At 32.8% G+C, this 27,745-nt stretch overlaps 1 protein-coding gene across 7 annotated transcripts in view; it reads left to right on the forward strand.

The window, feature by feature from the left end:
- The window catches only part of LOC117609068 (neural-cadherin), a 325,378-nt gene that overhangs the window by 27,013 nt on the left and 270,620 nt on the right, over window positions 1-27,745 (forward strand). The gene's annotated exons all lie outside the window — the stretch shown is intronic.

The raw sequence follows: 27,745 nt of genomic DNA on the forward strand, positions 1-27,745 counted from the left end.
GGTACATACTATACGTTGTAATTACAAGGGTTTAGTAATTTTAATTTTTTTTTAAGAAGAAGAAATTAACGCCAATTATGTTAACTATATTGGACCATTCATTTTGTAAGTGGTGCAAGTTCATTTTTTAAACAAATTTAGAAAACGAAAAATTTACATATACTTTAATGTAATCTTTTTTATTTATAAATGATGTATAATTTTTTTGAAAGTAGACTCACAATTTTCAAAATAAATAGTCTAATTATAGTATTGAATTTCCATCTAAATACTATTTTTGTAATGTTGTAGTATAATTTGAAAATCTAAATTTTCAACATATAAGTGGTAATAACATCCGGAATAATTTTTTTATTCATAAATGATTGCAAGAGTGTTAGAATTATTCGGTTAATATATTAAGGAATTTTTCTCATGAAATTAAATAGGTAAGAGACAATCACCTGTCATGCAACAGTGACTTGGGTGATATAAAACTTTTGAATTTTAGTTTCAGTTTTTTTATTCAAAATAATTTTCTCGGGTCGGGTAGGTATATGAATTAGGTCTTTGGTATAATTACATATTTCTTATTCATTCTCTTGATTAATTTAAATGACTTTCAAGGTTTCAGATACAATAGTGTCATTAAATACTTGTAAAATACTTATTTCAATTTTGAATTTAATTTTATATAGCAAGAAGGGTGAAGGCGCTTTTAGGAAAATGAACATAAATAGAAACAAATAGCACGTGTAGTCCAAGATATTTCAAGATTGACCAGATTCAGGTCAATTATGGCCAGCAATTAATCGATTAGCTGTTAGTTGTGGCTTTGGTAAAGCGAAGTTGGAACGAGTTTCCACGATATGTCGTTGGAATTAAGATATGTAGTATTGGAATGGCTGCAATGTCCGATACTGCTATTTAGGAGATATCTAGAATTTCTGATTCTATTAATTGTTTAGACGATAGAAATTGTTTGTAATGATTAGTGTTTTTAGATAACAAGCGCATATTGAAAAATATAATTTACCTATGGATATATCTCATGGTGATGACACTTGTGATGATTTAGTTTATAACAATGAAATTTGTGATATTTTAATGTATCATATAATAATATTATAGAATTATTATTGATTTCTTTCCTATAATTTTAACAGGTTTAAAAATTAAAGTTCTTAAATATATGGATACACAAGTCATGAAACATGATAGTATTTCAATATATCTTACAATAATTTTATAAAATTAATATTATATCCACAATATTACTGGAGAAACGTTACTCTAAATTTAACACGTTACTTATTGCTCTGAATCTAAAGCTTGGTACACATTTAATGTTCATTAGGATAACCAGGATTTTTCTGAGGTTGGCAAGGTTCTTTAGTAATTTTAGAATTTTGAAATTCTGGAATTTTGGAATCTTAAAAGGATGGTAGAGACCCATCCTGCCTTCTCAGGATAGACTCCTTGCGTCAAGGCTAATGTTAATTTTAAAAGTAAAGTTTTACAGCTTCATAGACTTAATGTTTATACGTCATTATTTCGAATCTGAGGTACTCAAGTAGATACTTATTCCTTTTTTTCTAATTCATTTAAAAGCAACTGTAATCGATTGATGGTTCCCTCTTTAATTAATTTCTGATTCAGCGTTTCACGAGTGAAAAATCGGGATCGCAGAATCATTCAAGAGACACTGTTACATATAGTAAAAAAGAGAGATAAAGAAGATAGTAAAATCTAGGCCAGCGTATTTCAAGCTGACAGGAGTTCAACGAAGTCGTTGATTAATTATCGATTAGTTTAATAATTGTTAGACAATCTATTTAAATCAAGAGTGTTAGTACTGAAGTTGAACTCGCAAATGAAATCGACAAAAGAGTCAACGAAACGATTCATGCGGAAATCGTTTTCCTGAGCAGCGTGTTAAATCCCATAAATCTATCACTAGTGACTCAGCGTTACCCTTGTCTGGTTACGCCCAACTATCCTTCTCTTTGTGTTTTGTATTTCTAGGGGTATCATCTTCCTATCAATTAATATGCTCGATCGAAATACAAAACGAAACCGGAATGCGTACGTGTGTGCGGATTAGGGCAAATGCTATAATATATATTCGCAACATGTCAACAGAGGGAAGCTTAATGGGTTTTGTGATCCTGGCCTGGGGAGCTAAAATCAGTTTTTAAAATTCGATGAAAAGTTTTGTCCTGTAAGGAAAAAGGGAAGAATAGTGCACTGCTGACATAGCAATCATTTGGATTTAATTTCGTTTTTATTTTTTTCCATTTAAAACATTTTAATCTACAATATTTCTTTAATTCTACTGTCTCCCTTCGGGTCTATATAATCCACAGTGAAAATTATGTTACAAGGAAAACAGGAATTACCAAAATTATAATTTTGACGATATTAATATTAAAAGTAATTTAGAAACAAAATAATATATTTTTTAATTATTAAATATTATAAAATTTAGTATGTAATTAAGAAATATGAATAATAACATAAATATCAATTCAAATTCTACCGAGTAAATGTTCATACGCATATGGTGGAAGGCCACAAACCTACTTATATTTATGGGACTCTCTCCCCTATATCGTAATTCTCCCTACAGCCACGTAAGGGGAATAGGGGAGTCCAGAGAAGGGGAAGCCTATAGGGAGAACCGGAAAGCCGGGGAAGCTTTCCATGTTCGGTACTGTAGGTACTATGTTTTTAAAACATTCTTTTTAATTTTGAATTGAGTTTTAATTTTACATTTACTATTTTAATATTTTGATTTAAAATTCAAAAAGATATAGTATGCAATCATAACACCTTCCAAATATCATAAAATGAAACCGAAGCGGGAAGAACAGAAGGGTTAAATATTAGGTTTCTAATATATGAATGTGATTTCATGGATATATATCGCAAAAATTTATTACCTCCAATAATTAAATATTCAAAAAGTATGCGAGGATTAAAATATAGTGAAATATTATACTCTGCAATTCGTATTTAAATGCAAAATAGAAATGTACTAACTGTACCTAAACTTTTGACCCATGGTGTACTTTTTTTGTGAGTTACAAAGAAACGGTGATCCCTATTGCGTTTCGTTGAGGTTTACATTTCATTTCTCGGCGCTATGGTTCTTCTCGACGGAAGTTTCATTTATTTTATTACGAGAAACCTGGTTGCAGCTACCACTGTGAAACGAAAGCAATGTTGGATATCCGTCTTCCTAATAGAGGGACCACTGTGCTCGTTAGAAGCTTTGCTACAAGTGCTAGTTTAGCGATTAGAACGAGGGAGTCTCGTATATACAACTCCTCTTCTGTTTTTTGTGCCTGACAATAAGTGGTATTCTTATAGTATGTATACTGTAAAGACCGAGGTCGAGCACCATTAGAGTCCATGGATCTGATTTGAGGCTTCGAAGACCGTCTGGAAAAATAAAAGGCGTCAATAACAAAGGATGTGTGAAACCAATTTTATGCAAATTATCAACCTGACCTGTAATTTACTTAATTCGCAACCTGGTCGATTCAGAGTACCTACTGGTTGCTTCAGAAACTTTGGACGAAATTTTAGAAATAGGAGGAGTAATTTATTTTCAGCTTCTTTCATAATGATTTAGAAATTAATGGGATACAGAGATTTATTAGTGAAGAAAATTAAGGAATATTCAATTCGTATTTTATTTTTTCTTGTATAATTAAATTAAACATTTTATTAATACCTAAGTTACTAATGGTAAAAATTAAATTTCAATATCTCTTGATAATTAATGTATAACATGAAATATTACATTTCCTAGAATTGAAATTATTTAACATTATTTTTTCTTGTATTAGGTGTACAAATTATTTTTAAATTTATCATATTTTTTAATATTTTTCCGAGTGTATGATAATAAAAGTTAAATTCAATATTTTTTATGAAAATTAATGTACAATATTTTATTGAATTTGAAATTACGCTTTCTGTAAGAGTTTTAAAATTAAATTTGTTAATAAATATTTCGAAGAATAACTTAATATTGTTGAATATAAAAATAGCTGTAACTTGGAAGCAACATCAAATAAGCTACTTACATGGGTAAATATTTAGAATAAGGGAGCCACCTCCAATTTCGATGACCTAGAAATATGCTGTCAAGATCGTCAATCTCAACAACTTTTTTCTATACATATAATAGGTGGACTCTTTCAGTTTTCGAGATATTTGAGAAAATAGTTATCTTAAGGCTACATTTTTCGACAGCATTTTGCGTTCAATAGAGTGCTTTTATATACTGCTTACATTTTTATTAACCCTAATCACTCACACCTCTAAAAAATCACATATTCCCTACACGGGGTCATATAGACCCTAGGTAACTTTCGACCGTTCTGTAACTCATTGTATCGAAGAATTTGACTTAAAAAATTGTTGAGATAGTATTTAATACAGAGAAAATGGAACGCACATGTTCCTGTGGTATTAAATTTGGGTGGACTTCCGAAAAAGGGTCACTCCCGATTTGGATGAAACTGCGTATACTTACGTATTTGGATGCTCTGATTACATAAATGATAGTGAAAATTGGCGCAAATTTGATTTTCATGGTGAAAACCGTAAAAAACCCATGAAAATTATGATTTTTTATGTTTATCTTAAGAAATACTAAGAATTTTAAAAAACATTTCAAGTAAAAATTGTAGATCTCATCGAAATATATATTTTATGTTCTATCTATTTTTCTTCTACGATTGATAGTTTTTGAGAAAATCATTGATGTAGTTTGATGCCTTACGCCCCACCGCTTGACTGTAGGCTCTCCTCACTATACGTCTTACTTCATTACTTATTTGTCCAGATTCGGTTAGGTTAGGATATACTAATATCCCGGCCGCCGCCAGGCAGACGGTTACGCAGGCAAATATCAACGTTATTGAAATTAGTTAATTTTGATTTTAAGCTCACCCGTTATGTGGGCGGTAGCCAGGCCAGAAATACAGGGTGATACTCTCGCTAGTGGACTCAAAGGAAATGCCACCACACCGTTATGAATGGACCCAAGCCCTTTTCTCGACGGGGGTGCATACTGTAGCTGTGTCCGTGAAAAGGTATCGATGGCAGAAAAAGGACTTGGGCCACTTCATGCTATTGTGGCGGCACTTCCTTTAAGTCCACTAGCGAGAGGATTACCCTGTAGTAGAAAAGCGATGGTCACTTGCGGACGATCACACAACCGCGGATGTATATTCGTACGTCCAAGTGAAATTCAAGTTCATCGTAACTTTCAACCTCTATACCTCCGCCCCTTAAGACCTAGATACCTGGAATCACCATATTTGTGATCCTCATCCTCCAAGCTATCCGACTATAAATATACTAAATCGGAGCTCAGATTTAATCCAAATATAAATGTAGAGTATCACGATATACATATACCTATAAAAAGTTAATTTGAGTCATAACAGTAAAAATAATAACTTTACGAAAAAAATGTATATAACTTTTTTCATAGAGCTTTTTAAGTACTTAATTTTTTGTTTGAAACTTTTTTGCTCTAAAATCAATATTTTTTGGAGGTACAGTAATAGCTGGATATGCAACAAACATTGGGACCCAGACGTTGCATATATCCAGTCGAGGTGTCGAATCTCGGGTTACACGCGACGAGCAGCCAAGCGTGAACGTAGAAAAGGACAGACAATGGCGGAAAGAGAGAGGTCCGATGATCAAAGGAAAGAGCCGAAACGTATCGGTGTGACTAATACTAATTGAATCAAAAAACTTTTTTATTTTTGACTTTTTTTTAATGAAACTTGTACTAGCGCATTGGTGAGATTTTTGTGATTAAAGTGGTACCAAACACGATATAGTTTGAATTATAATTACTTGCTAAAATTGATGTTAAAAGTTGGCGAAAAGCAAAGGACGATTGGAAATGAAAACCGGTTGCGGTGTCGGCTCGGGTTTCAAACGTTGCATATATCCAGCCGAGGTGTCGATTCTGGGCATTTAAACGTTGCATATATCCAGCCGAGGTGTCGATTCTGGACATTTAATGTTGCATATATCCAGCCGATGTGTCGATTCTGGGCATTTAAACGTTGCATATATCCAGACTTGGTATCGATTCTGTGTCCGTACAAATCGTTTGTACCGTGCCGCGTTACCTATTCTACGTTCGTACAAATCGTTTGTACCGTGCCGCGATACCTATTCTACGTTCGTACACAACATGCAACGTGTTGCATATTGCATGTTGCGTGTTTGATGTATCCTTGGTGTACGGCCTGCCTTGTACATATGTACAGTTTTATTATTATTTTAATAAATAAACATAATTCAAATCATATCGTGTTTGGTACCATTTTAATCAGAAAAATCTCACAAATGCGTTAGTAAAAGTTTCATTAAGAAAAAGTTAAAAATAGAAAAGTTTTATCGTTCAATTAAGATTAGTCACACCGATATTACGGTCGGATCATATTACACGGTTTCCTCGCCGAGCGGCTCGGTTCGGGTTAGGGGGATCCCCCCAAGTGGAGGGGATAGCGATGTTGCATATATCCAGCTTTTACTGTATACAATAAAAACGTTTCAAACTTTGAAGGGGGGTGGGGGGCAAACGAGGCCTTGTCGCCAAAAATCCTCTTAGGGATTTTATTTTCTAATCAGGTATAAGCTTTGGTAAAAATTTTATCCAAGTCGGAGGTGACCCTTTTTCGGAAGTCCATCGAAAAAAATTTCTGAAGTTGATGCTGGGGTCTTTCAGACCCCATAGTGAGTGATTAGGGCTAAAGTCGTCGACTCAAGCTTATAGCTATAAATACCATTCATTCATTATTGACCTTTAATAATTTCGAATTTCAGTTTGCATAGTCGACCGCCTGAGTTCGCCCGGAATGTTAGTACATATTCTAATCTAACCTAACCTAATCCACCGATTAGGTAGATTGATGATTGTAAAATATCTGAAAACGTATATTACAAAATACTGCATTGTGTTTGTAACACTTAATCCATCGAAACAGAAATTCAAAATCACTGAAACCGATTAAGTGTGTCTTTTAAGTTCATCTGTTGTTTGCTGGCCGTCGTGATGTGTTTATAGAAACAATATACAAGCGGTCACCCCATGCTGATACATGTTATAGGTTGCCAGGAACGTGCACGGGTAGACAGTATTCAATGTGGTAACAGCAGCAGTTTTTTGCGAATATCTTGAAACTTGAAAGAGTCCGCCTTTCATATGTATAGAAAAAAGTTGTTCAGAATGACGCCCTTGATAACATATTACAAGAGTATCGAAATCGGTGGTGGCTCCCTTATTCTAAATAAGGGGTGATCAAATTATTAGAGCCACTCGCATAAATTGATGATTTTACATAAAAATCATTAATTCTTAAATGGTACCGAATTAAACAGAGTTTTTGTTATTTTTTTATGATGCTTGTAAAACTATGATACACAGTTGAAAAAAGTGAAAGTTCTTGTTTGGCCTGGAAATTCTACGGACTTCAACCCTATCGAAAATTTGTGGAAACACTTATTATTAATAATAAATGTCAATTGATTGAACGTTTGATAGAAGTGTGGGCTAGAAATAAAGCAATCAAAATGAATTGCTTATAATGCATCAAAAGTATCTATGCCGAAAAGAATTGAGGCAGTAATTGCGGCAAAAGACGGCGTTACGAAATATTAATATACATATGTATATAAATATAATCTTTTAGATGTACTTGTTTATTTTTATAAGTATTTTTTTGTATATTAGTAGTGAAGGATTATTGATTAAAAGTTACACAATGTAAAAACCTTAAAATTGTGGCTCTATTTCTGTACAAACACAAAAAACCTATTTGTCATACAGTGGCTCTAATATGTAATTTGATCACCCACTGTATTCCGTAAGTTGAATTTCCGTAAGAATTTCTTCAGTTATTTCTGCGTACCGAATTCCCAGACGAAGTTGTGCTCGCATTTTATGAAACGTCCTATACGATTTATCGACCTTTTGCAAAATAACCGTGTCTAAGATAACCGTGTTAAATTTCTAGTCTCATAAGAGAATGTAATGAACCTAGTAATTTCAATAAAATATTATTTTAGCAGTAATTGGTACTTGAAAGTAGTTGTAAAACAACAATCTTGTAACTGTAAGATATTTTTTTAAAGAACAGAGACGTAAATTAACGGAGGTTAAAATAATAGACCAGCGAAAGGAACGTGTTTTCATAATAAGTCAGAAAAATATTATTTTCTAACTTCATTGTGAGAGATTTTCTGGTAATTAAAATTAATTTGTATAGTTTATTTAAACATTTTTCAGACAGCTGTAAGTTGATTTACTTTAAATTGTAGCTGTACAATTATTAAGAAGTATTGTATATTTTTTTATGAAAATTAAAATCTTATAATACGGTTGAATGTTATTTAACGTTATTTTTAGTTTATATATAAATATATTTAGGTTAATAGATAATTGTTCTACAATATTTACAAATGACTTGAAACATTTGCTGATTTGATAAAAATTTGTTATACATATTATGATCCATTGATTTATGAAAATAATTGATGCTTAAAAACAAATTATGGGTCAAACTATTACGAAATGATTATGAAATTTTACAAGTGGACGGTCAGCTAAAAATACGTTAGGAATTTGAAAACTATTTTTAGTTTCACAAAGTATTTAAAACACATCCAATGATTTTGCATTGCGACATTTTTGTCTATTGCTATATTTCTTAGGAATGAAAAAAAAAACAGCTTGTGTAGCATATTAAAACTGTTATCATTTGATAAATTTAAAATAACAATTAGCAACATTTCGAAAAGGGATAAATATATAATAGTTAATAATAAGAAATGACATTTTTGATAGATTTGTATTTCTAATGCATCTAATTAATATATTTCAATAAATAAAATAAAATTAACAATAAATTCTTGAATGCCACATAAAATACATTATAAGTAGAATAACGTGTACATCTCATTGTCAGTCATGCAAATTCAAGAAGCAATTCTATCTTCCATTTTTAATAAACTTTTCCAATTATAGTTTTAACTTTTGATAAAACAACCAAATGAATGCCATAAAAGTATTCACCTTCATCAACATTATGTTTCGCTAAAAAGCGTATTTCACAAGCAGAGCCTCCTTGACGTTCATACCTTATTAACAAGAAGACAAAGCTTACAAAGCATACAAAGAGCCAGACTTGAATTTAAAGTCACCGAGCACAGAGTAATTCCTTGCCCGAAACAAAGAACGTTATTATGAACTCTCAAAGGGATCTACAAGATGTTTAATTTGTAAACAAAAAAATGTAACATTCCATCGTAGGCAGCTGATCACGGTTCAAGTTTCTGATTTTATGACTAAAGAGATTACAAGGAAATTCCATAATCCAAGAATCTTAATCTTTTCTTTTTAAATTTTGCAAGTTCGTAGAGGACCTCGAAGCAAGCATTAGGTAATTTTTTCTTTCTGCTACTTCGTGGTTTTATAAAGAAAGATCAACCCTCCAAAATTAATACATAGTTTTCTATTTTTCTTGTGTATCTTGAAACTTGTAATAGATATAAAAGAAGTTATTAGATGAAAATATGATGGGGTTTTCATGGCGTATAAAACTACTACAAACCTGCAAATTTTTTAATGGTCTTCAATATATTATTACAGGATTCCTGGTAGTTCATGTGAGAATTAAAAACATCAGTAAAAAATGATTAATTATGAAGTGTGCGAGAAATGCTAGAAATCTAAGTGTCATAAAAACTTAAAAGAAGAAACTGACTCCTAAAGAGACACACCGATAGTCGTACAAATGTTAAAAGGAAGTTCCCATCGTTTTTCCTCCCTCGAGCTATTTCGTTCTAATTATAGACAACTGCAATCACGTTTCAGATGTTTATCCGAAAAGCATGGCTGACCCTGTCCACGATGCGAGAATGATCTAAATTTGGATAGTTTTAAGGGCGACAACGTAGCCAAAGGCACGGTAATACCTGAAACTTTGCGGATTAATTGTTTCTAACAATAACGAGGAGAATCGTAATAGTTAGTAGCTGGAGGCAGCCGAGAGGGTGGCTTTAGACTTTAGACGCATGCAACCACCGTTATCGATTGACATCCCCGCCTCGTTCGCGTCGACGACACCGCCATAGTAGACCCGCAACCGTCGCGCCAGCCTCTTGCCTTTTCTCTCAATCAATTCGAGTAGTTTCCTCTCATTTCTACTTCTACTTTTCCCCTCTCGCTTCGCCATCTTACTTTCATCCCCTTTTGTCTACTTTCTACCCACTATTTTCGTGCATTCATTTCTTTCATTTATATTTAGACTTAGCCTATGAAAACTTATTGGATGACCAATTACTCTAATTAAGCTTAGAGAGCTCAATATTCACTACGAGAAAGGATATTTTTATAAAATTTTGATCAAAGTTATTTCAATTTATATATATTTAAAACACAACAAACTATAAAGTTTAAGTTAATTTATCAATGTTAATAAAATTTTTCATTAGTGACCTAAAAGTTATCAGAATTTATGTAATAAATTACGGTAAAAAGCATTTGTGAATTTAACAGAAAATAGTTGAAATCATAGTTTGTAAGTATTCCATTCAATACAAAATGACTGTTTATGGTAACCATTAAAAGTAACCTTAATCAAACAATGTAATCATTGCATAAATTATGTAAAAAAAGAAAAGACTTAATTTTTTCGAGCTGCTAAAGTGTTGTTCAAGCTTAAACGAACCTTAACCCCAACAATCCCCAGAGAACTCCATTCAAAGTCCGTATATTCGAGTCGTGACAACTTTTCAAATGCTGTTCTTCAGTCCACCTTGGATTTCGTGAAGATTTTCCATCGTTTTCTTCTTTTTTCTTCATTTACCATCCTCTTTCTCATTTCGTCTTTCAACATTTCTCATACTCCTCCAAGTATTTTCTACTCTTCGCTCCACACTCTTCCACGCTAGCTCGCAATTCTCCTCTCAGCGTTTTCCTCTAGCCACCAGAGAGCCTCTCTCCATTTTTCGACCCTCCTTCCAGACGTCTTTCTCTGGAACAGAGGTCCTCTTTCTCCAGCTGCAACTTTGCTCTCTCTGTTCTCAATCCCTTCTGTCCTCTCGCCCTCTGTGCCCAACTTAAGAGAGAGTTTCTCCTCCTGGACGTCTCGCCGTTACATTTCTCCCCAACGCGATGTCTCTCCCCTTTACGACGGGAGATGGAACGATCGAGCGAAGGGCGATACGGTGGCAAAAGCAGAGGAAACGAGCGAGGGAAAGGGAGACAGGCAAAGGGCACGCCCTTCAATCGGGAGCTTCCGAAATATTTTACGAGCTAAACTGCGCCGGCGGCCTCAGATCAATGTCCGAAGATCACAAGAAAACGAAATTCCATTCTCGTTAATTTTGACTTTTAATTATTACGCTGAAATGGAAGTACACTCGCGATCGAATCAGGTATTTCTAGAGAAAATGGCAATATAGGGAAAGCAAGAGCTTTCAAAATTTTAACTTTGAGAATACTAATATTAAAAGTACTTTAGAAAAAATAATATGGTAAATGTCTACAATTAGAGCCCCAACGAGAAATCAATTGAAAAGAGGTCAATTCTATGTATTTTTGCCCCTCGAATCCAAAACTGTTGATAAAATTTGGGGGTCACATTTTTCGTTTCATATTTTCGTTTATCCTTATGTAAATAGTTTTGGTTATAATTGAAAAGGTCATCGCTCTTTCAGTTATTTTATCAGCTCAATTTCCTTGGAATTAGTGCATAAGTCAGCAGAAGTAAATTACCATGCATTGATACATGGTTTAATATTGAATTCATACGAAGAACATCGTTTTCTACCTTTTGTCTACCTTTTATATGAAGTCTGATGAAATGTATGAAATGTTCTGAATCGCATGAAAAATCCATTCTAGCTTTCCTATGATTTACTCAAGAAATTAGGTCATGCAAGCTGTTTGAAATTCTTTGTATCTTTTAGTTCCTTTGTGTGTTCTTACTTTCTGTGATATTATCATGCAAAACATTAATTTATCGTTATACAGTAATATTAATATAACTACCGTGCAATTTTTCATTATCAAATATATACTTTTTTTACAACTTTTCAACTGATTCAATTTCTATTCAAAGATTTTAATATTTATATTGCAAAAATTTTTGATTAATTTATTTGTTAGAAAATTACAATACAGATGAAAATTATGTAAAGTCATTAGAAAAAAAAAAATCATTGAAAGCGAATAAAGATATTACTACTTTATAATTACTATAGAATAACTCTCAGCCGGCGGATCACGGAGTGAGCCCCAATTTTAATTTAATTTTGTATTTCATATTATTTTCATTTTCTTTCTATAAGACTCCTTTAAAAATTATTCTTTCAATATATCAAACCGTTTCGTTTAAAAGTTATATGTTTAACATCAGGTTAATATTATATTTTATAAGATAATATAACAGTTCTGCTGTTCAAGGGTTAATGTCAGCAGTAAAATAATTTACACTGAATTAATTCTATTCAAAGACTAATATTGTTGTTACAAAAATTTGGTATGCTAGAAAATTACAGTGATGATGATACAGAATTTTACTAAAATCATTGAAATTAAAACTGAAAGTAAATGGGGACATTTAAACTGGGTTGGCAAACGACTTGGCAATACATAAATGACATGTTTTATGATTTAATAACTTTTCTTTTGTTTTTGTTGCATTTTACATTCATGAACACCACTTTTGTCCTTTCTTCTTTATACAAGCACCACTTTCCCTGTACCCACCTATGCGAATTCAAAATTTATACAGCTTGGGTGTCCCAGTTTCGCATCGCGAGCGAGGAATTTCTGAATTTCTTTCCTTCTAACAGACAATGGTACCATTTCAAATATGTAGTAGGTTACGATTGTAACTTCCTGTGTTTATGGCACATTGTGTGCGTTTCTGTGTGATACCTTTACAGCGAATGTTCTATGTAAAAATGTAGTTTTTCTCTGTACAACGTCTATCTTTTCTCTTGACAAGGAATTATTTCTTGCATTTTATTGATATTCAAATCAAAACATTGAATACACCTTTCTGCAATTTCACATTTGTTAATTACAGTTCCATAGATAAAACCATATCCTTTTAACTACATTTATTTGATCATGAATAAATATTTTATTTACACCAAATGGGAATGTAAATATTAAATAATATTTCTCCATAAGATAGACACTAAGCGCAGTATTTTCAAATTTTTATCATTCCTTTGAAATTATTTTAAATTTTCTCTAGTTATTAATGTGTTAACTTTTGAGAATGAGTTTTGTGATACAACCACCTTAAAGGAGAAAGTGTAATTCGTTGACCGTAGGCTGGCCAAAGGGAATTTTCGATTTCCGATTATCTAGAAAGCGCAAGCTCGCAGGTCACGTTATCACATCGTTCCGTCGACCCGGTTTACACCTTCCGTCGACTCGCGACCGGAAATTCCTCTTGTCGATCGTGGAGGAGGCCGTCTAACGAGGCGTGTCTCTCCACGGGAAACTGGGTTAAGTGCCGAGAAAACGATTCAGAGGCGGAAAAGTGTAATTTTCGGCAGCTTTTCTGCGGAAATATCTTTCTTGAGGGTTGTACAGGGGGTATTGGCAGCAGAGAAAACTTAATTCCTACACGGCTTGGAATAGATACATCCTTTTTTCTGCTACAATTTCAAACCCAACAATTTGGGAGTTGATTGTCGGAGCAAAGCCTTTTAAGTTTTAATGTTTATTCGTTCTTCTTGAAGCTTTTTTTGAAGCCTATTATGATAAAGGATTAAGCACTTTATCTGGATAAAGGATACAAGTACTTGTTGGTTGAATGTTGGACAACATTCTTGTACAAGTGTGGATAATAAATGATAACGATGATACTTGTTTAAAGAATTAATTTTGATTGGTTTAATCAAATTCAGTTTAGTTTCAATTCGATCACTGGAATATTTTGACTATTTATTTTAGTTCTCTTGAAATTTCTTTTTATTATTTAAACACACTGTTAATTTAATATCATAAATATTTTCTCAGCTGTACATAATTACTATAATTTTATCCACATTTTCTATCTTTTTCTGATTTAAAATTCTACCACTGCAGTGTCCTATAAAGCAAGCTAAAAAACTTGAAAAAGAAATGAAAAAAAGTCCAGAATTTATCGTGATGCTTGCTAAAAGCCAGTGGTAGATTCTGAAAGAAAAACTGTATCGTTCAGTGCAGTGTGTATGCGAAACATGAGCTTCATAAACTGCATACAAATATACAGGGCATAGAAAACAATGGATCAAACAGTTTTGTTTTCTCTTAATTCCCGATAAACATACAAAATATGCAAACGTGACCTAACTTTGCACTCGTGTCTCATGAGGTTTTCTGATTTAACTAAATATTTTTTACAGATAATCGTTCAATTTTTAAAAATATTTTTACATATGAAAGTGGAACAATTTTTCAAAGATTCAACAATTTCAAATAAATATCAAAAGCTAGATATTTCGTGGCACTCGATGAAAAATGAAAATTTAAAAGTTTCGTTCCATTACATTAATTGCAAACGTGTTGTTTCCCAACCTTTTGGAATCTAACCAAAAGAAACGTTAAATCGTGTCGCGTAATTTAAATAGACAAATTGACAACAACATCCAATCTTCGAAACTTTAACTTAAAATGGAAAAGTTACAGCAATGCACTTTCATGGAGAACACGTTTGAAACTGCGTTTGCGGCTGGAAGTGCTTGCAGTGACTTCAACGAAGTTAGGAAATCACTTTATGTGCAATTCCCGAGCTAAGAAAAATTTCACGATTTGCATTGTGCTGCGTCAAGAAGTGAACGAAATTTTTTCAGCTTAAATGCTCATCTTCGAAAATGAAACGATCATTTATCATTTGTACGAGGTGTTTACTAGGCAGCGTTTTTTTAAATAAATAGTTGTAGTATATGAAAACATTAAAAGAGAAAAGTTTTTTTATTCTGAACAGAATTAGATAGGATAATCGAGGTTCTACTCTATTTATATTTCTTAGTTATATATTAAATTTTATAATATTTAATAATTGAAAATTATATTATTTTGTTTCCAAATCACTTTTCATGTTGTCAAAACTAATAAGATTTAGAGAATTTCTGCTTCCCCTGTAACAGCACTTTTCCTAGCGACGCCTAGGAAGAAAAAAGGGAAGAAATTACATTCACACTGAGCCAATATTTCAGAATGTCGAAGTATCCTTTCTTGTTACTCTTTAGACACCGCCACTGTTGAACTTTTCTGAATATCGGTGAAAAGTTTGCAACGCCGATGCTACAAAGTAGAATAAAAGTATTATTGGATTTTCAAAGTTCCTGCGGAAAATATATTATTGTTTACTCCTTGCGAAACATTGCATTGAATAAGACGTTATTTATGACATTCACGTTTATTTTTGGATGATTTCAATTTTAAGATTTTGATGATGATCCTTTTTTTAATTCAGTTTCTCAATCTAAATAATACTCATAAATTTATTTAATACTAGCCGTTTATCAGTGCTTTGCACGACCTTTGTAGAGACCTTTTTAATTAATTTATTTTTATTCATTTTTCCTTTTCATTAAAGAATCTTTATTTTCTCAAAAAGGACCATTGCCCACATATTATGTTCCTGATTCATTGAATTTCTGATATATGAGTACCATGTACCTTTGGACCATCTATCATCTCCATTTTCATCCCTTTAAACAGTGAAAATCTAAATTTCATCTTACATGCATCTAATGGATTTTAACAAAAAGTATTTCCATCTTTCATGTTTTTAGCCTACTAATCGTTTCTGAAAAGGACTAAAATTTCAACCCCTCTCATTTTCACCCCTTTGAGGTTTGAGTATTGAAAAATTCTGTCTTATTGGATGCTTACGTTTTAATGAAAAGTCAGTCTCAAAATTTTAACTTAGGTTCAAGGATTTGGGCTGGATGTTGAATATCTTTAAATCACTAAGTCAGTTAGGGACTTTACATAAAAAAACTGAATATATTTTATTGACGAACATTTTCAAGTTACTGTAAATAATTCCTGTCTCGGCTTTCATCGCTATCATCAAAATTAGAACAAAGGTATTAAAAAAGAATAGAGTGTAAAATTTGTCTAGTGTTTCCATTATTTTGTATATCCTCTATATTTCACGAACATTGACGTTCATGGAATAACGTTCTTCCGGAGTATGAGGAAAATACGATTCTCTTGGTAACTATCGCTGGGCGCTCGTAAATCAGAGTAAAGTCTGAATCGCGGACAGAGAAACATGTTATGTGTCTAAAATAGAGCGAACGTACCAGCTCTAACCGAGATATATGGTAGCAAAGTAAAATGTCTGGAAGGCACGGAGTGTTCCTTGTTGCCAGAAATCTCTGTTTGCGTCTTTTGTCTCTTTTCTTTTTTCAGTACAGCGTAACGGGCCAGAGGAGGAAAGGAATTTACAAGGATTTCGGCTGCATTTTTATTCGAAAGCGTCTTTGTGTTTACCTTCTTCTCTCCCGAGCCCTGAACGCGTTGCCAGCAGAAATCTTGCGATTTTCTTTTAGATGCATTCGCGTTCGTGTCACGTTCAACATTCTCGCGTGTCGAATTTGTCAGGAGACTCATTTTTCACGTGAATCCTTTAGAAAATTCGTGGGGCTTTTAACGTACTGCGTAGCATCGTGCAACTATCGATGGATTATTTCTGGTTTACAGAAATGCATGTGACAGTCAATGATGTCGAAGTTTGAAATTTGAAAGAATTTTCTTGTTTCCAGAAACAGTGTATTATTTTGTTTTATAAATGCAATCCAAGCTATTATTAGTATTATACATATAATGATTTTATTAAAGTTACATGAAAATTTATTAAAATATACATTTTCTTCTATAACTGTTATCTTGCTTTTTGAGTTCTGTGAAACAATTGATATGATTTTACTAATAGTAAGTTATCAATACTTGAAATTCAAGGTGTTATTAGCATTACATAAAAATTTCATAAAGAATTACATGAAAATTGGCAGAAATATAAATTTTTCCCTACCATTATATAAACTCAGGTAACCTTTTATTTACAATCACCGGATTCATCTTCTATGTTTCTAATAACAGCATTCATTAAATCCATTGTATAAATTTGAATTCATAAATTTAATATTTCTATTATTCTTTTTTTTCATTACCTCTCTAGTAACATGAAAATGAGTTTGTATGAATATAAAATTTCCCTGGAAATGGTCAAATCATAATGCTACTTTGATTGCTTGAATTAATAATGCCTCTTCTTCATTGAACAGCTCAATATCAAAGAATATCTTCGATTTTCTTGAAATGCATTGCAATAAATATGAGGCACTGAGAATCAAAAAGATATTTTTTTTGTATTTGCAATATTACATTTCAAGATTTAATTTACCACTTCTGTTGTTGTTTCTGTAATTCTAAGTGCTTCATATGCAATATATAAAACATGCAAAATAAAAGTTACATTTTTTTCAGAATTTTCTAAACAACAAAACAAATTTCCATCCAAATCCCCCAACTTTCCCTATTTCCTCCAAGGTATGCATTTGCATAAAAGTCTGATGTCTATTATTAGAATGACCCAATGACTACATTCACTGTGCAAAATCCTCAAGTAGCGTCAATAATAGAACGCGATTCCCCGAAGAAACATTTGAACGTTCCTGAAAATAGTTCCATCGAAGCTGGTGTATTGATAGATCCTGAGAATTGGGCTTGGTGAAAGAGTACAACGACCTACAATCGTTTTACGTCACAGGAATCGAGTGCATGCGTACTATCGTATGCGACGTGGGTACTTACGACATGAGTTTTCTCGAGTGTACTCGACAGGTAGATATCGATACTCGATAGGGAGGAAACGATGTAGCTAGCAGCCGCATCGTCGTTAGATTCTTTATGGCTGTTGTCGCAGGTCGTCATGGTGACTTCACCGTGGAAGTTCATTAGGGGTACTGGGAAACTCTAAAGTGTTCTTTGAACGTGTCGTATCAGAATTCTCCTGCCAACATGGAGGACCGACGTCTATGGAACGACGACTACAGTTACGATCTTTCAAGCGATTCTCTGCGGAGTTTCTCGTTTAACTTACGAGTTTCGTGAACAAGTTCCCTTGTTTCTTCGTTATTACAAGCCAGAAAGTTCCTGTGGTCTTAATAAGTTGAACCAGATGGTACGCCCTTTTTTTTTTTATTTTAATGAAACCTAACGTTTAGTTAGATCGATTAACAGAAAACAAGATTGACGATTATTATGGTTCTTAAAATGTTCGTGCCTCGGATTTTACGTTGATTATTATTCAGAATTAATGAATTTTCGACTTCGATACAATATTGAATAGTTGAACTTTTCTTAAGTGTCCATTTTTTTTTTAAAGCATCATTAATTTACTGTGCTTTCTCTCTAGTGCGAAAGGAAAAGGAAAAGGGACAAAAAATAAGTATAATGAATTTTATGCAATTATTTTTTTACAGTTTGATATTATGCAATGATTTTTATATCGAGCTTTTAAACTTATAGAGAACTTCATGGTTTATTCGAAGAATAAAATTTTAACAAATAATTTGGTGTGCCTTGAGAAATCATAAAATGCCTAATTATTTATTATGATCATGGCAGAAGTATTATAAAAGAAGGATTTAATCCTTTGAAACCTTCTAGTACAAATGCGTACCACAAACCTCTCTGTATCCTCGACTTATTTTTATACTATTAAGGAAATTTTAGGATTTCAGAATTTTAGGAAAACTTAGTCAGACTTTCGATTATACGTTTATATAGATTGTGATAGTTTAGAAAAGTTGTGAATAACACGAATAGGTACCAATCATACGTCTTTAAAGGGTTAAAACAGAAAATATTACTGTTTTGTTATAAAGCTAGAAAATGCTATTGATTAGGAGCATACATTTTTGAAATCAATCCTTTACGTCATATTTCTATTGTTATTTTTATTTTTTATTTTTTTCAGTGTTTCGTACAGATTTTTCTATATCAAATAGTATCTGATCATTTTTATTGTATGAATTCCTTTTAAGGTTACAGTTATATCAATTCAACATTATGTAACCTGGCAAACCATGAAGTAATAACTGTTTTATTATGTTAAAGATAAATATAATTATCCATTTATAATGCTTTAATAGAACTTACAATTTTATTGTGTCATAAGATAGAAAACTAAATATTTCAAAGATTAGTTTATGCTGTCATACTTTAAATATTAATTTAACATATACTTTGCTCTCTGATATAAAGAACAAAATTGTTGTTATTTTATTTAATTTATTACATCGATTTAAGTACAGAGAAAAAGTGTTAGCTGTCTGAATAAGGACTTATCATTAACAATACCAAAGTATAGTAAATTCTTCATTTATTTATCTTCAGTCAGTCATAACATTCATTAATTTTCCCTGGAAACGTTATTTTACCTAATACTTACGATTAGTTCTAATAAAATGAAAAACTGTTGCTAAAAGGTATTGCTTCATTGTGAAATTAAACTGAAACAGTTAAGACCTGTCATTATTTAATTTCTTTTGGAAATCCTATTTTACTTTACTTCATCTAATATTTGAATCTGTGATAAAACGAAAATTTTTACTGAAATGTATTTCATCATAATTAAAAACAATTAACTACATCAGTGAAGATATATGGTTAACAATATCAACAACAGTAAACCCTCTAGTTATATATTCTCGATCAATTTCGATATTCATTAGTTTCCCCCTGGAAACCTTCGTGTAAACCAATACCATCGTAATTTCAATCGGTCCATGATACCGTAAAGAGGTAACGTATTTTACACCTTGGTAACAGTTTGACGTTTGCAATCGCGGTTCACGATTGAATTTGCATTACATGAGCGTGTTTGTGTTGTTGCAAAGTTTGACTAATAACCTGGGACAACAGCCAACGTAGAAATACAATATTTGCCGGGCCAACGAACTCGAAACGTCAATATTGCTGATGGGGAGGCTTGTTGTTATTTCACTAGGAAAAAAATCGATGATGGTCGTGGTCGAAGTTGCGCCGCTACTCGTAACCCCTCATTAACCCCTTTCAACGATTCGTGTATCCGCGATAATAACCCCCGTTATTACCGGTCCTTCGCTTTCCCTCGTTGTCCGTTAAACGTTCAGACTGAACCACGTCACTTTCTTAGAAAACATTGCCTGCCTCGTTAGTATGCGACTCTTCATCCTCTTAATTGGCTTAATTGAACTCTCCACGTTTGTTGCTAATCACCCGACACGCGGTCATTCAACGTCCCTCGAATTCAAGTACTATACGGTGACGGTAAGCTGCCGTCCAATCAAATTCGCTGACCTGCCTCCAGTCACACGTATTATGTTTATTGGCCTAGGTCCTTACATCCACAAATCTATCGCGCGACGAACGTCGCTAAAGACAGACATTGAAACAAAATGACATGAAGCGTGTTACGAGGAAAACGTAACGTTGATGGATAATACGCCTAGCGAGCAATATCCGTTGATACTTGCTCGTGGCGAAATAAATGACACGATGAACTTCGTTTGAGAATGAGAAATAATCTGAACCTTTATTCTTTTTGTGGCCTGCTTTTATACGTTCGGTCGCAGGGTTCGGGGTACAAAGTTCGAAGGGCTTGGTGTTTCATCTTGTCGTGTCGAAGATGATTCAGTTATGTCGAAAATACTTGACAGTGCGAAAGCTATATTATTTGAAATGACTAATTTTGGTTATCACTGATGAGCCGTCTGTCTGACCGTTACAAGCGATAGCGAGCGACGATTCGGACGCATCGACGTAGACGTGGACATAGATTAATTTTGCATAAATTTTGCATAATAACAACTGTTGCCAAGAACAAGTATTATAAAAAAATCGCATGTTTATATAGTTAAATGTACCCCCCCGGGAATATAAAAATTTTACGCCTATGCAATGTGACCGCTGACTTTTCAAGTTACGGGTTCTTGGAGGGGATTAGGTGGAGCCAACGGCACAGTCCCCTTGCCCTCTGTCGTTCAGTTTATAGGTGCTCGGCAACTTTTTATTTTTTTATTTTACGCACTGTCGCACTATTCGGCTAAGGGGGCCCGGACAGTGTGGGATTCGTACCACCCACGCCAAAAAACTCGGGGTGGTACCCTACCCACTAAAACCTCTCCCCTGTGTGGGCTGCCGGTACCCTTTCACTCTCGGCAACTTACCGTCACCGAATAGTACTCTTTTCTCCCTATCCTATCGAGGCTGTGACAGACACCATGACAGGCCAGTCAGACGTCTGCAAATCAGAATTTATGGTGGAAAATTGTGTATGTATACGAGAATTTTTGATTAATGGAAAAGTCTGTATAGTTTTCATTTGTCGTATCTTTGGTGGGCGGGAAAAACAGTATAAGTAAGAATTATTAGTTTTGGAGGAACACTTATAATATATATTTAACCGTATGTATTAATTTTCAAACTAAAGAGTCTCATACATTGGAAGAATTCTTTTTCGAGGAACAGTGTAAAACTTAGAAAATGAAAATAATATAAAGCTGTCTGAGAGTAAAGTGCAATGGTAGATCAAGTGTTAGTTTTGAGCGTGAGATTTAAGAACTTATATTCAGTTTTGTTAGACTTAGAAAATACCTCACACTTGATTTAGAAATATTTTTATTTTTAAATCAAAAAGCTTTTTAATAAAAAAAAGCTTTGATCAAAATTTGACTTGTACTCTGTTGCTCATCCATTAGAGATGTATAGCTTTTTTTAAGATAATGATCTATAAATTCTTTGAAGATATAATGAATTTTATTCATAGGGAATTAAGAATTTACACGTTCAGTTTCATTGTGGTAGATATGTCAGGCTGTTGCATTATAAATAATGGATTTCATAATCTAAAAAGTCTGACGTAATTTAAACAGAAAGTTGGAAAAAAATTACTATGCAGATTTTTCATTAATATTTTTTGTATGAAATGAATAGTTGATAGTTCCAGAAAGTAGCAACTGATTTTGGAGAATGTAGAGACTAACACTAATGGTATATCAATTCGAAGCTTAAATTTGAAGATGAAAATGACTACGTAAATGCTTCATCAATATTCCTAATCAACCAATTTATAATTTAGCCATTGTCTATTAGCAAATATCCAATTTAATGTTCCAAAGAAGAACTAGTCATTTTGTATTATGAATATTAATGAAGCATTTATTTAATCATTTTTGTTAAACTTTAAACTTAAAAGATTCGCGAAATATTCCTTAATCACGAGGATCCACAGCTTTCAATAATCCTTCATTTACTACAAATTTTAATTACACTGTAATAATCAGTTATGAAAGTCCTATAATAAATACATTAGTTAACGTATCATATTCACATCAATTATTTACTTTGTTTATTTTCTTTATAAAAATGAATAATAAATAATATATGGGATCATTTTATTAAAATTTTACAACCTCTTGTTGTTAAGAAGTTGAATGCATGTTATCAAGAAATGGATACAAGATTAATAAATTGAAACGTCAGTCTAATTCTTCAGAAAAATCATAGGGGTACGCCCACGCTTAGCTGACGTGTTTAAAAGCTTAAGCCGTCTTACCGTGCTATACATCCTGATAAAAAATGAGAAGTTCCGACGTTCCTTTTAATAAAGCTTGCTCTTCCAACTGGTTTTCATCCACGCTCTTCAATTATTCCTACATGCGCGCCCTGTAATTTTTTAAACCGCTAAGCGAGCAGCGCACATTATTAATTTCCGATAAAGGAAGGTATAACTTACACTATCGTTAAAAGCTTATCATACATACCTATATCCAGAAATATTGCAGTGCATCTTTATAGGATTAATTTGTATTTTATCAAACGTTGTCAATCACATGTGAACTTATAAGCATATCATGTTAAGAAATAAATACATTTTTGAAAAAATAATAAATAGATATTTAACTTGAACTTCTATGGACCCTTTTTAAAGTTTTAAGTGAGCGTTAATTAGTACAGTGCCAAAATTAGTATAGCTTTAGGGTAATTGTTTGGGATAATATACTTTCACATATTTCTCGGTTAATTTTAATAACATATTAACACTTTGCTAGTCACATATCACTAAGAAAATAAATCGAACGTTTTATATGCTTCACATATCCACTATCATATAAAAAATGTCAAATAACAAAATATTTGTTGCATATTTATATTTCTTTCTATAATTTATCTTGAGCTTAAGTGAAGTTTAATTTTTAAAATTTTCCAAATTACCATGGAACGAATGAAAACGTTTCGCGGTCCGGGCGGAAATTTCAGCAGGATTTCAAGCTCCTCGGGTGAAACGTTTAATTACGGAATAATCAGGTTTCCGACCGACTGTCTCGCGAATTTCTGCGCGTTTAAATACGATCGAACCAGGAGCAGTGTACGCGTCAGTTGCAATAATTTTTGCAGCTTTGTCGTTGTTGTATAACTGGCATTTAATCCGAAAATTGATACCGACGCTAACGAACGACCTGTCGATTCCTGCTGCATAACCACCCCCTTTTTCACCCCCTGTCTCGCCGCAATTTGCCGACAACTCATTCCCTGTATCCTTCGAATTCACTGATGATCCTTTTTCGATATCGTTGTTGTTGATTTCCGACGATTTAATTGGCATCATAACTGGCATTTCTTTCGGACGTTGCGACAAGCTTGAATTAATTTAATGCTATATTCGACGGGGTGATAATATCTGTTCAAGAACGAGATTCGAATGCACTTGTACGGGTGCGAAAATAAAGGACTTTTGCTAAAGGTCGATGTAAATTGATTTTTGTATTGAAAAATATTTTGCTTGATTATGGAAGGAGATATGTTGATAGGATGGTTAAAAAATAATCTATGTTGCTGTTTTTAGTCTTTAAAGGAATGCATTGACTTATTATTAGGCTATTGTATACTAAATAACCGATAATGCGATATAATATTTGCTTCATTTCTATAAAATAATTAATAAAAATCAAGATTTACCCATTAGCGTAATTTGGGTAATTTGGTAGGTTAGATCTTTTAGATATTTCAAAATTTTGGAACTTCGGAAATTTTTAAACGAGTTCTGGAATTTCGGAACTTGAAGTTTTTAGGATCTAAAATTTAGAAAGTCTGGTATTTTTGAATTTTTGAATTCTAGAATTTTGGTAATCTGAAATTCTGATATTTTAGGATTTAAAAATTTTGGAATTTTGGAACTTTGAAGTTTTAAAATTCTAGACCTGTCCAGAATTTTAATTTAGATTTCATTTGTAAGGGAAAATGAGACCAGATACACCTTGGCTCCCACTTAGTTACGTTAATGAACTCGCCAATGTTTTTTTAATCTATGTATTTTACATACGACAATTTCGCCTTAAACTTACCATTTTTTAAATTATGATTAGTAAAGAATAAATATAAAAATTCACGAACTGAAGTTATTAGTATATGAAAAATACATAAAGTGTTGAATTGAGAAATAATGATATCTACAGTAAACGATATGATAATATGTCTAACTGAATAAAGCTACTTTTCACTGCCACAATTAATATAAGTACGAAAACATTGTGACATTCAACTACAAAATACAGTATTAGATAGAAACAAAGAAATTAGAAACTTAGTTGATTAGTTATAGTATTGTATGTACTGTTAGGTAACATGTATTAAATGTACGATATTATTCTAATTGAATAACTACAGGGAGGGAAGAGAACGTTAAAGTGACAAAACTATAACTCGTTAGATAATTTATAGTACTCCGAACTTTCAAGAAGTTTTGAAGTAGATGAAAATAGAATTTAGCGTGGTAGGAGACCTTTTCATTTTACGACTGCACGAAGATAATTAATATGCAATTTACAGACGAAGGAGTGCCACTCAACCTTTGAACCTGGGACGAACTTTAATTCAACTTAGTGGATTAAAAATTTTTACTGAAACTTATGTTTTGTGCAATATAAAAGTATGATGCCACTTTGGAGATGAATGAGTTTTTAATTATTTCCAAAGGATATTTGGATTGTCTGTTTTTATTTTTGAATTGCTTCATATACAGCCATGTGAAAATGTTAACAAGTAATTTAATTTAGTTTAGTTTTGCAAGTGCAGCTCAATTCGTCTTTTAAAATAGTAATCATATTACAATTAAGGTGTCGGAATTATTCATTTTCATGTTTTACAGTTATACTTGTTGAACTTTCCTTTGGAGCATACAAAAATATTGACGTTGTTTTATGTATTCTGAATAGTATTCAAAAAGAAAATTAAAAGATCCTAATTTCAACGTTAGGAATCCATCCGTCAAAAGTTACGTATATGTAAAATTAAATGTTTTTAGTGTACTTTCGAAGTTAGTTTGACACCATATTAACTTTTGCGTAAAAATGCTGTGCAAAAAACTAAGCTAACTAATCTAACATGTGCGATGCACATCTAGATAAAGAAATCTAACAATAAGTTATTTCGCCAAATGTATCTATTTAAAGGCATCGACTTCGCTTATTGGACGAATTATAAGTAGAAGCCAACATGGCGTCAAAAAAATTATGAACAATTTTATGCGCCCGAAAGTAAAATTCAGTCGTTAAATTTAATTAGTACCTCAAAACTAATATTGCACTTATTCAATAGACAATTTCAATTCCGAAATTTCAATTATTTATTTTTGTTCTTTTTTCTGTTATTTTATTTCAACTCCAAACATGAATGATAAATATCTAACATGAATATAAAAATGTCATAAAATGGTAGTTTCTTCGGCAGGGTTTTATAATCAACCACAATTTCTTTTTACCCCGAAAGGAAACCTGAAATCGAATAAGTTTCATTTCTTTTGAAACTCACACAGATCCAGGGTATACGTTGAATAGACAATCAAACGCTGTTTCAAGGAAAGCTCTTTGCGGCAGATTCCCGAGCAACTCGAAACTGAAAACAATTGTTTTCTGTCCAAACGCAGGAACGTATTCCCTTTCAGGGAAATCGCATCAGCGATTTCGAGTTGCCGGTTGCTTTATTCTTTCCACGTGAAAACCATAACAGTAACGAAAGTTCCGACATGCATAAAGGCACCGGTGGCCTGTTTGCAATACTCGCGAACGTCTTTGGCGAAGCTAAAAGCCTTTTGTGGATTTAATGAAAGGTGGAAAATTCCTGTTCCTTTTGTTCCTGCGTTAAAGTCATAACGATAAAAGTCGAAGTTCGAAAACGAGAAATGGTACTGGAAAAACCGTTTCTAACAATTATTTAAATTGTTTCGTTGCGACACATTTTAACTGAAAACTTAAAAGCTGAAGTGAAACATTTCTATTTCTATAGTTTTGGTAGAATTCAAAACTCGAAAGCTAAAATTTAAGAATTTGTGCAATTTTAATAAATTTCAAAACTTAAAAGCTGGAATTTGAATTTCCTACAGTTTTGATCAATTTCAAAACTTGAAAGCTGGAATTTGAAGTTTTTACAATTTCGATAAATTTTGAAATACAATACCAATGTCTCCGATCTCAAATTATTTTATATCGTAGGTGTAACCTTCGCCATTGTATTTCAAATTTGACGTAAATTCAGTTTGGTAACATTTGATGACTTTAACATGCGCATGATAATATTAATGTACGGCAATAATTATTCGTATCGAGTCGATAATTTGCATACGTTTACGGTTTGCTTCCCTCCGTTTTGAAAGTTACGTTTGTTCGAAACGCATACCATATCGCGTCATCAGCAATGCTTCGTTTTAATTGCTCACGGTGGCTATATTTTATTCACTGTTTGCTGTTTACATACGTTCATATTATACATGGGTCTCTTTGATCGGTCATATAATTGAGTAATTCCAAGCCTGCTCGTTCATTTTCAGTAACCTCGTTTCCTGTGTTCGTTATATGCTAGATGAAATATATTACGCTCATTTGTAAACGTACCCGATATTTCATGTAGAACACTGAAATAGAATAGAAAAGATTATTCTGTTATAAAAGCTGAAATTTAATAAAGGAAAAGAGACTGGACTCTGAATAATTTTTTGCAAAATAATAAAATGCAAAATATTATAAAATTATTAAATTAGTATTAATAGTCTTAACTTATGTTAACGATTCGTAGTTACCTCACTATTTAATTATCATGATTGTTAGACATAGAATCAGATTATCGTATCTGCTACCGACATGTGGGGCGGGGAGCTGCCACCCAGAGTGATGCAGATTCAAAGACTTCTGTAATCTAATTTTTGAAAACGCGTAGTAAAAATTGCACCATTCTTATATACAAGGTACACATGTATATTATCTATTATTGAGCAATTTGGGGAGGAGGATCTCGCCCAGGGTGACAGACATGCTAAAGTCTGCCCTAATTATATCTTTCATACGCAGTACACCAAAATTTATTGATAAACCAAGTTTCATTGTGCTAAATGTGATTAAATATTATGCATCATCTGATATTTTGTGGAGCAGGAGTATCGAAGGGGGTTCCAAAACGACAACCAAACCGATATTGCATTAAAAAGGGTTTAATAGTACGTTGAACACAAAAGATACAGCTCGCGGCACGTTGTCTCCGTTGCCGATCAGTGCGTAGTGAACGAGAAGCGGTGGCGCCTCCGCCGCTCTCCAACCGCGTGGCGTATAGGGGAAAAACAGAATTCCCCAATATATTTTGATAATAACAAATGAAATATAATAT

Source organism: Osmia lignaria, chromosome 14 (genome assembly GCF_051020975.1).
Source record: "Osmia lignaria lignaria isolate PbOS001 chromosome 14, iyOsmLign1, whole genome shotgun sequence".
Taxonomy (NCBI): domain Eukaryota; kingdom Metazoa; phylum Arthropoda; class Insecta; order Hymenoptera; family Megachilidae; genus Osmia; species Osmia lignaria.